Below are 8,473 nucleotides of genomic sequence, written 5' to 3'. Positions count from 1 at the left end.
TTTTCTTCAGATGTAATCATGGATTTAATGAGTTAATATGATATTAATCTCATTTGGTTTTCGGTTGGAACTAGAATGAATAATCCCTAAAACTTTAGAGATTACATAATCGCTGCCTAATATTTCTTCAATGAAGTTATAAATCACTACTTCATTGTTGATTTTATTAGTACTCCTTGGTATCTATAGTGCGTACGACGTTGATGCTCGTGGGACAGATTGTGAAGTTGAGGTTTGAGGTGCGGATGTGGTTGATGGTGGTATCACACCCCCAGTTAGGGCCTGGGCGAAATGTGACTTAATATCAAAATATACCAACGTATTATAATAACGATAACAATACTAAATGAGAAAATTAACTTCAATGAGTACGCAGCGGAAAATGAAATGTCGTTACAAAGGAATAAAGTAATTGTTTAAATGCAATAATCTCTTGATCCTATGTCCAAGTAGCATCACATAAGCAGTAGATAAGTAATCTTGAATCAAACAGCACCTGAGATAAATCATGCTAAAGTGTCAACCAAAAAGGTTGAGTGAAGTTTATAGGTTTAACAAAAGTTTGACCGTTGTTTTAGACCACAAGATTTAGTTTGTAAAGTTGATCTCCCGCATGATCAAAAAGTTATGCCAAATCGTGATATTTAGACTAAACGTTCAAGTTTGCCCCATGACAAGTTGTGTCTGTCCTTGTCGATTTAATTTCATTATTAAGTAATACAAAGACTTAGTCAAATGTATCGGGGACGTTAATCCCGATAGGCCTACCCCCAATAATTAAGCATGCTGCAACAATTAAAAATATCACTGTAGGGACTTAGTCGAACATAGCCGGGTATAGCATAGTTTAACAGTTTGGTACTTGTGTCTAAAGTGTAAAAAGTAAAAACAGCATGTGTCTCACCCCAAGTAAAGTAAGTAAGTTGTGTACAATGAAAAGTGGGGCTATGAAGTTCACCTTAGTAGAGAGAGCTAGTTATTCCTTGGAATAGAAAGTTGGACGAGTGAGCAGGAAAGTCAACCTATTGACATTTAAGAGTAGTTAAGTATTTTTCCCATGTTTAAGTTTAAGTATGATAGCGTTTTAAGTATAGCTTGTTTTACTAAGTTTCTATAACTAGAAAGTTTCTACTTTAAGAGTGTTTTCCATTTTAGGATACTTGCCGTATTAGATAAGCTTCCAATCACCCCCTTTCTCTTCGAATGGCCATTTCAAGTCTAGGGGCTTGAGCTATAAGACCCTTTAAATCGGAAATCCAAACCCTTCTGCCTAGAGTTTCGTAGAAACCATTCGTCCAGAAATTTCGAAGATCTATACATCTCTAATACATATCCCAAAATGTCTTTACGTGTTATAATATAAGTAGTAGGTTATAGGTGTTAATAATAGTAACAGTGTATACATGTTAATTAATAGTATAAGTAGTATTAGGGTTTCATTAATTAGAGTTAGTTATTTAAGGTAGTATTTAATAACTAGGGTTTAGTAATTAATGTCCTAGGGTTTCATAAATTAGGGTTTAGTAAATTAGGGTTTTATTTAATGTAATAATGATTAGGGTTTAATAATTAAAGTGGTATTAGTTAATTAGGGTTAGGTTTAATGAATTAGGGTTTAATAATTAATTAGGTTTTTAATAAAACTAGGGTTTTGATTAAAGTAGTATAATTTAATTTAGGGTTTAGGGTTTTAGTGTATATATGTACATGTTGTCGTGTATATGTATATATGTATATAAAAATTTAATTTTTACATGTATATATATGTATATGTCAAATTATATATATATATATATATATATATATATATATATATATATATATATATATATATATATATATATATATATATATATATATATATATATATATATATATATATATATATATATATATATATATATATATATATATATATATGTAGGTTTATTTTGTTTCCTTAATTAAACACAACAAATCTCCTAATTGTATCTAGGGTTTTAAAGATCAAAGTTTCCTTCATTCTTTTTCTTTTTCTAGACGACACACACACACATGTATAAATTTATATATTTTTTTTTTCTTACATGTATAGATCTAGGTTTTGTTCTTATGTTTATATGTTTATAAATTTATATGAATATAGATTAAAACAAAGATCAAAGAATTATGGAAATAGTTTAGGGTTTTATGTTATACCTTTGAAGATCCAAGAAGATTAACAAAGAAAAGAAGAACACTTTGAAGATTGAAGATCAAAGTCTTGAAAATCTTGAAGAACTTCTTGAAGATCCTTGAAGAACATGAAGAACGCGAAGAATAACTCGAAGATCACTTGGAAACCCTCAAGGATTTCGATGGGGTGGTGGTGGTGATATTTTCGGTTTTGGCCAAAAATTAGAGAGGGAGAGAGAGAGAGATTTGAGAGTGAGATTTGATTGTGATTTAGTACATGGAATGATTTAGCCTAGGTCCATATTTATAGGAGTGTTAGGATTATTCTAGAATTAGGATTTTATAAGGAATTTCTTAGGGAATAAGTCTAACTTGGAGAAGGGGTTAGGAGGGATGCATGGGCCGAAAATTTGAGGGGCAAAAAGGGTATTTCACCCTAACTAAAATCGGCTAGGCTAATTAGGGTTAGGGTTTAACATTTTCACTTAAGTCCTTGTACTTTAATTTAGCTTAATAACCCTTAATTATCCAAGTTTATTTATTTTAATTACACAAGTCTTTATAGTTATATATTTACTCACAAAAGTTTATTAACTTATTATTTTTATTAACTTGTACAAAGTTCATTATCGTATTTTATAATTCTTAACGCTTAACCTTTATCGATTAAAGTTTAAGTATTAAGTTTAATTATATTGTTGGGCATTTAATAAGGAAAACTATAGAATGGAAAAATGAGGGTCGTTATAGTACCTCCCCGTTATTGAAAACTTCGTCCCGAAGTTTTTAGGTAGATTCCTCGTTTGCATTGGCAGTTGAGAAGAGATGAGGATATTTCCGTTTCATGTGATCTTTGCGTTCCCAGGTATATTCGGGGCCTCTACGCGAATTCCACCAGACTTTAACGATAGGTATGTTACTTTTACGCATTTGTTTGACCTCTCCTTCCATGATTTCTATAGGTTCTTCAACGAAGTGCATTTGCTTATTAATGCGAACATCATCCAGAGGAATAACTAGTGTGTCATCAGCAAGACACCGTTTATGATTTGAGACATGAAACACATCATGTACTTGACTGAGTTCGGTTGGTAGTTCTAATCGATATGCCACAGGACTGACTCTTTCAGTGATTGTGAATGGTCCAACATACCGTGGGCTGAGTTTACTTCGCTTACCGAAGCGAACACCACCTTTCCAAGGGGATACTTTCAACATGACTTTATCTCTAACTTGGTATTCGATGTCTTTTCATTTCTTATCGGCATAGCTCTGCTGTCGGCTACGGGCAGTTTTTAAATGTTGCTTAATCTGAACGATCTTTTCGGTAGTTTCGTGGATAATTTCAGGACCAGTTAAATGCCTGTCCTCAAGTTCATCCCAACACAGAGGGAATCTACACTTCCGTCCATACAAAGCTTCAAAAGGTGCAGCTTTAATGCTAGAGTGATAACTGTTGTTGTAAGAAAATTCAACCAAAGGTAGATGTCTATCTCATCCTTTGCCGAAATCAATTGCACAAGCACGTAGCATATCTTCCATGGTTTGAATAGTCCGTTCACTTTGACCATCAGTTTGAGGATGATAAGCTGTACTCATGTCGAGTTGAGTTCCAAGAGCAGATTGTAAAGTTTTCCAAAATCTAGAAACGAATCGACTGTCGCGATCTGATATAATCGAAATAGGAACACTATGACGTGAGACGATTTCTTTAATATAAAGCTGTGCTAATCTCTCCATCTTGTCGGTTTCCTTGATCGGTATGAAATGTGCAGATTTAGTAAGACGATCAACTACGACCCAAATAGTATCGTTACCGTTTGCAGTCTTAGGTAACTTAGTAACAAAGTTCATAGTGATACATTCCCACTTCCACTGCAGAATATCGGGTTGTGTCAACAGACCAGAAGGCTTTTGATGTTCGGCCTTGACCTTCAAACAAGTAAGACACTTACTAACATAAGTAGAAATGTCGGCTTTCATGTTAGGCCACCAGTAAAATTGCTTCACATCGTGATACATTTTACCGGAACCGGGATGAATAGAATATCTAGTTTTATATGCTTCATCCAAGACGAGTTCACGGAGATTACCTAAACGAGGAACCCAAATTCTATTTCCAAAGTACCGTGTACCATTAGCTTTCATTTGAAGTTGGTTCTCAAAACCAATGGGTCCTTCACCTTCGATAAGTGTCGGTTTAATAGCTTCCAATTGAGCTTCACAGATTCGTGAGATAAGATTTGATTTGATTTTCAAGTTTAGAGCACGAACACATTTAACATTGTATTTTTTACTAAGGGCATCGGCAACTACATTTGCCTTGCCAGGATGATATTTCAGCTCACAGTGATAATCATTCAATAACTCGAGCCATCGGCTTTGCCTCATGTTCAACTGTTTTTGATCAAAGATGTGTCGAAGACTTTTATGATCAGTGTACACCGTAAACTTAGTACCATATAGATAATGTCTCCATATCTTTAATGCAAATACCACAGCACCTAACTCAAGGTCATGTGTGGTATAGTTCTCTTCATGTTTCTTCAACGGCCTAGATGCGTAGGCAATAACTTTTCACGTTGCATTAGAACACAACCAAAGCCTTGCTTCGAAGCATCGCAGTAAACAACAAAGTCGTCAGTACCTTCAGGTAATGATAGAATCGTGGCTTTGGTTAATTTCTCCTTCAGAATCTTGAAAGCAGATTCCTGTTCTTCGGACCACTCAAATTTCTTCCCTTTTTGGGTTAGCTTCGTAAGAGGTTTAGCAATGAGAGAAAAATATTTTATGAACCTTCAATAGTAACTGGCAAGTCCCAAAAATTGGCGAATATGCTTCGCAGTCTTTGGTATCTCCCAGTTCTGAATAGCAGTAACCTTAGCTGGATCGACATGTATTCCGTTTCTATCAATAACATGTCCAAGGAATTATGCGGTTTTGAGCCAAAACTCGCACTTAGAAAATTTAGCATAGAGTTGTTCCTTTCTTAAGAGTTCAAGAATCATACGCAAATGTTGCTCATGTTCTTTCTCACTTTTAGAATAGATCAAAATGTTGTCAATGAACACAATAACGAATTTATCGAGGTAAGGCTTCCAGACGCGATTCATAAGATCCATGAATACAGTAGGAGCATGTTGAGTCCCCAAAAATAATTAAGGATTTAATTATGACAAAACTGTAGTTTATTTACACTAAAATGTTATGTGCAGCTAGCACAAGTTTGTTTCTGTACTGTCAGCTAATATAGCTGTGTCGAGTGTGTAGTATGCTGGCTGATCTACCAGCACAAGGTAGAATGTATTCTTCGAATTAGCACATGATGAGTACTCAGCTAATTAAGAATATCAAGTGTCTCAGCATATGAAGAACCAGTAGATCTGGATAGCAGCATACAACACAATACAGCCATGCTCCATTACAAGCATGGTAGTTTCCCAGAGTGGTCTACATCAACGCACTATTCAACAAAAGTCGAAGACAAAGTTGAACAGAAAAGGACAGGAGTCGGCGGCTGACAAGTGACCTTACAAGACCACGTGGGAATGCTGAAGTGGAACGCATGTGCAGACATGTGTTATACTTTATTCATACCTAGGGAACACAACATTCCATTTGTTTAAAACAAATGGTAGTGCCAAACCGAATTGGTGTGTTCCTGCAAATAGCTACCTAAGAGGAAAGAAGAAGAGCACGCCTTCTGACACAATTGTCCCCACAAGTACAAGGCATCCTATGTACTAGTGGACAATAGATTAATTACATGGATAATAGGACTACTATATAATTGTTGTATTCACTGTTGTATCAACTAGTGGTGTGGGTTTTATTATTTAGAGTCCTAAACGTGTAATAGCTTTTAGTTTACCTCTTACCTATAATCTAGGTAATCTGTATCAACCAACTATCATTTCGCCAAGGATAGTTGTGATTCTTTGTGATTCAATCAATAAAGAATAAGCGTTGAAAATTACTTGTGACTCTATGTAATTTGCATGCTTGAATACATAATCGGGTTTAACTGTTTAGTTAATTGAAAAGAAATTGTATTCACCCCCCCTCTACAATACTCCTGTTGTTATTAAGGGACCAACAACTGGTATCAGAGCATAAGTCTTGATAATTAATATCTTGGATCTGAATTCTCTCATGGCTGCATATTCCAATACAGCTTACCTTGAAAATGGCTCATCCAATAGACCACCCAAATTTGATGAAGAAGAGTATGAAACTTGGAAGGCAAGATTCATGCTTCACCTTGAGTCTATTGACCCACTCATGCCTGATATTGCCAAAAATGGTCCATTTGTTCCTACTGAGACTATTGGCAGTGTACCAGCGACTGCTGACACTCCTGCTGTTCCTGGCAGAGAGGTTATTCTCACTCCTTCTAGATGGGATGCTGAGGATAAATGTCGTGTTGGACTTGACCCTAAGATCAGAACCCTGTTAGCTATAACTTTACCTAACACATTGTTCAAACTGATTAAGGGAAAAGAAAATGCTAAGCTTATGTTGGACTATTTAGACATTACCTATGAGGGTATGGGTGAGGTAAGACATAATAGAATGATAGCTTTCAAAAGAGAATATGAAATGTTCTTTGCCTACAAGAATGAAACTCTTAAGCAAACCTTCATTAGGTTTAACTCCCTAATTGCTGACCTGAATACCTTGAATGTCACGTATACAGAATTTGAACAAGTAAACAAATTCATTGACTCACTGCCTGCTAAATGAAAACCTGTAACTGACCCATTAAGAACCACTCAGACCTTAAAAAAACTTTAACCTTTCTTCTCTCTATAGCTCCTTATGGAACCATGAGAAGGCAGAAGCTAAATTTGAACTTAACTTGAAAGAAAACTTTAGGTCTGCCCCCACCACTTCAAAATCGTCTAAAACTAATGATACTGCTCTTTTTACTACTGCTAAAAAGAAAGCTCAAAAGGCTTTACTGGTTCAAAAGCTGCTGGCAGAAGAAGAGACAGCTGAGAGTGATGTGGGTAGTGGTACTGGGTCTGAAGAAAGCAGTGATGATGAAAGTGATGTAGAAGGGTTTGCTGAAGGTATGGCCTTGCTGGCTAGGCAGTTCAAAAGGTTCAATCGTAATAGAACCAGCAAGTCATACAAAGGGAGTAAGAAACCAAGTGCTAGGTTTAGCAGCAAATCAGTCAAAGGTCCTAAATCTGAGTGTTATAATTGTGGGAAGGTTGGACACTTTGCAGCTGAGTGCATGTCCAGGAAACCTCTAACTTCACATGCTAACTCTTTCTCTAAAGCTGATAAGTACAAGAACAAGTACAAAGCTATGAAAGCTCAGATGAAGGAAAGTGCTAAGACTGATAAGAAGGGTAAAAAGCCAAAAAAGGTTCTAGTTGCTGAGCATCATGATTGGGATGAAACCAGCTCATCGTCTTCCTCTGATAGTGATACTGATGATGATGGTGCTGGTTATGCTCAAGAAAAGAAGTTGTGTTTAATGGCCAAGGAGGTCAAGGAGTCTGATGAGGATGATAGTGGTAGCAAGTTTTTGGCTGATATGAGGGAAGCTGATCAGAAAAGAGATTCTCCTCAATGGAAAACTGAATTGATGTATAAGGGCATTCAAAACAAGAAAATCTGGTATCTCGATAGTGGATGTTCGAGACATATGACCGGATGTAAGTCCCTGCTAATGGACTATCAAGAAAAGGATTGTCCAGTTATTTCGTATGGAGATAATTCGTTGGGTTACACAAAGGGTTTTGGTACTTTGACTAATGGGAATGTCACATTCTCAAATGTTGCATATATAGTTGGGCTTAAACATAATTTACTCAGCATAAGCCAACTGACAAGCAAGAACAAGATAGTCCAATTCAGAAAGAAAATTGGCACTATTTTTGATAAGACAGGGAAGCCACTACTGACTGCAAAACATCATGAAAACATATATCAAATTGACATGAACACAGCTGTCACAACAACTGATACTTGTTTCTATTCGAAGGCAGCAGACAACCTGAAATGGTTATGGCACAAGAGACTCTCACATCTCAACTTCAAAGATATTCACAAATTATCCAGTAGAAGTTTGGTGTCTGGGCTACCCACCATGTCTTATGTAAAGGACAGACTGTGTCCTGGTTGTGAAAAAGGAAAATATCACCATGCCTCATTAAAATCAAAGCAAATCTCATCTGTTGAGAAACCATTTCATTTACTTCATATGGATCTTTTTAGTCCTGTTAATGTGGCCAGCTGTAGTGGGAAGAAGTATACACTGGTTATTGTTGATGAATATTCCAGATACACCTGGGTATTCTTTTTGAAG

The sequence above is a fragment of the Rutidosis leptorrhynchoides genome, chromosome 10, assembly GCF_046630445.1.
Source record: "Rutidosis leptorrhynchoides isolate AG116_Rl617_1_P2 chromosome 10, CSIRO_AGI_Rlap_v1, whole genome shotgun sequence".
Taxonomy (NCBI): domain Eukaryota; kingdom Viridiplantae; phylum Streptophyta; class Magnoliopsida; order Asterales; family Asteraceae; genus Rutidosis; species Rutidosis leptorrhynchoides.
The sequence above is the reverse complement of the archived record's forward strand: the minus strand, read 5'-3'. Positions refer to the sequence as shown.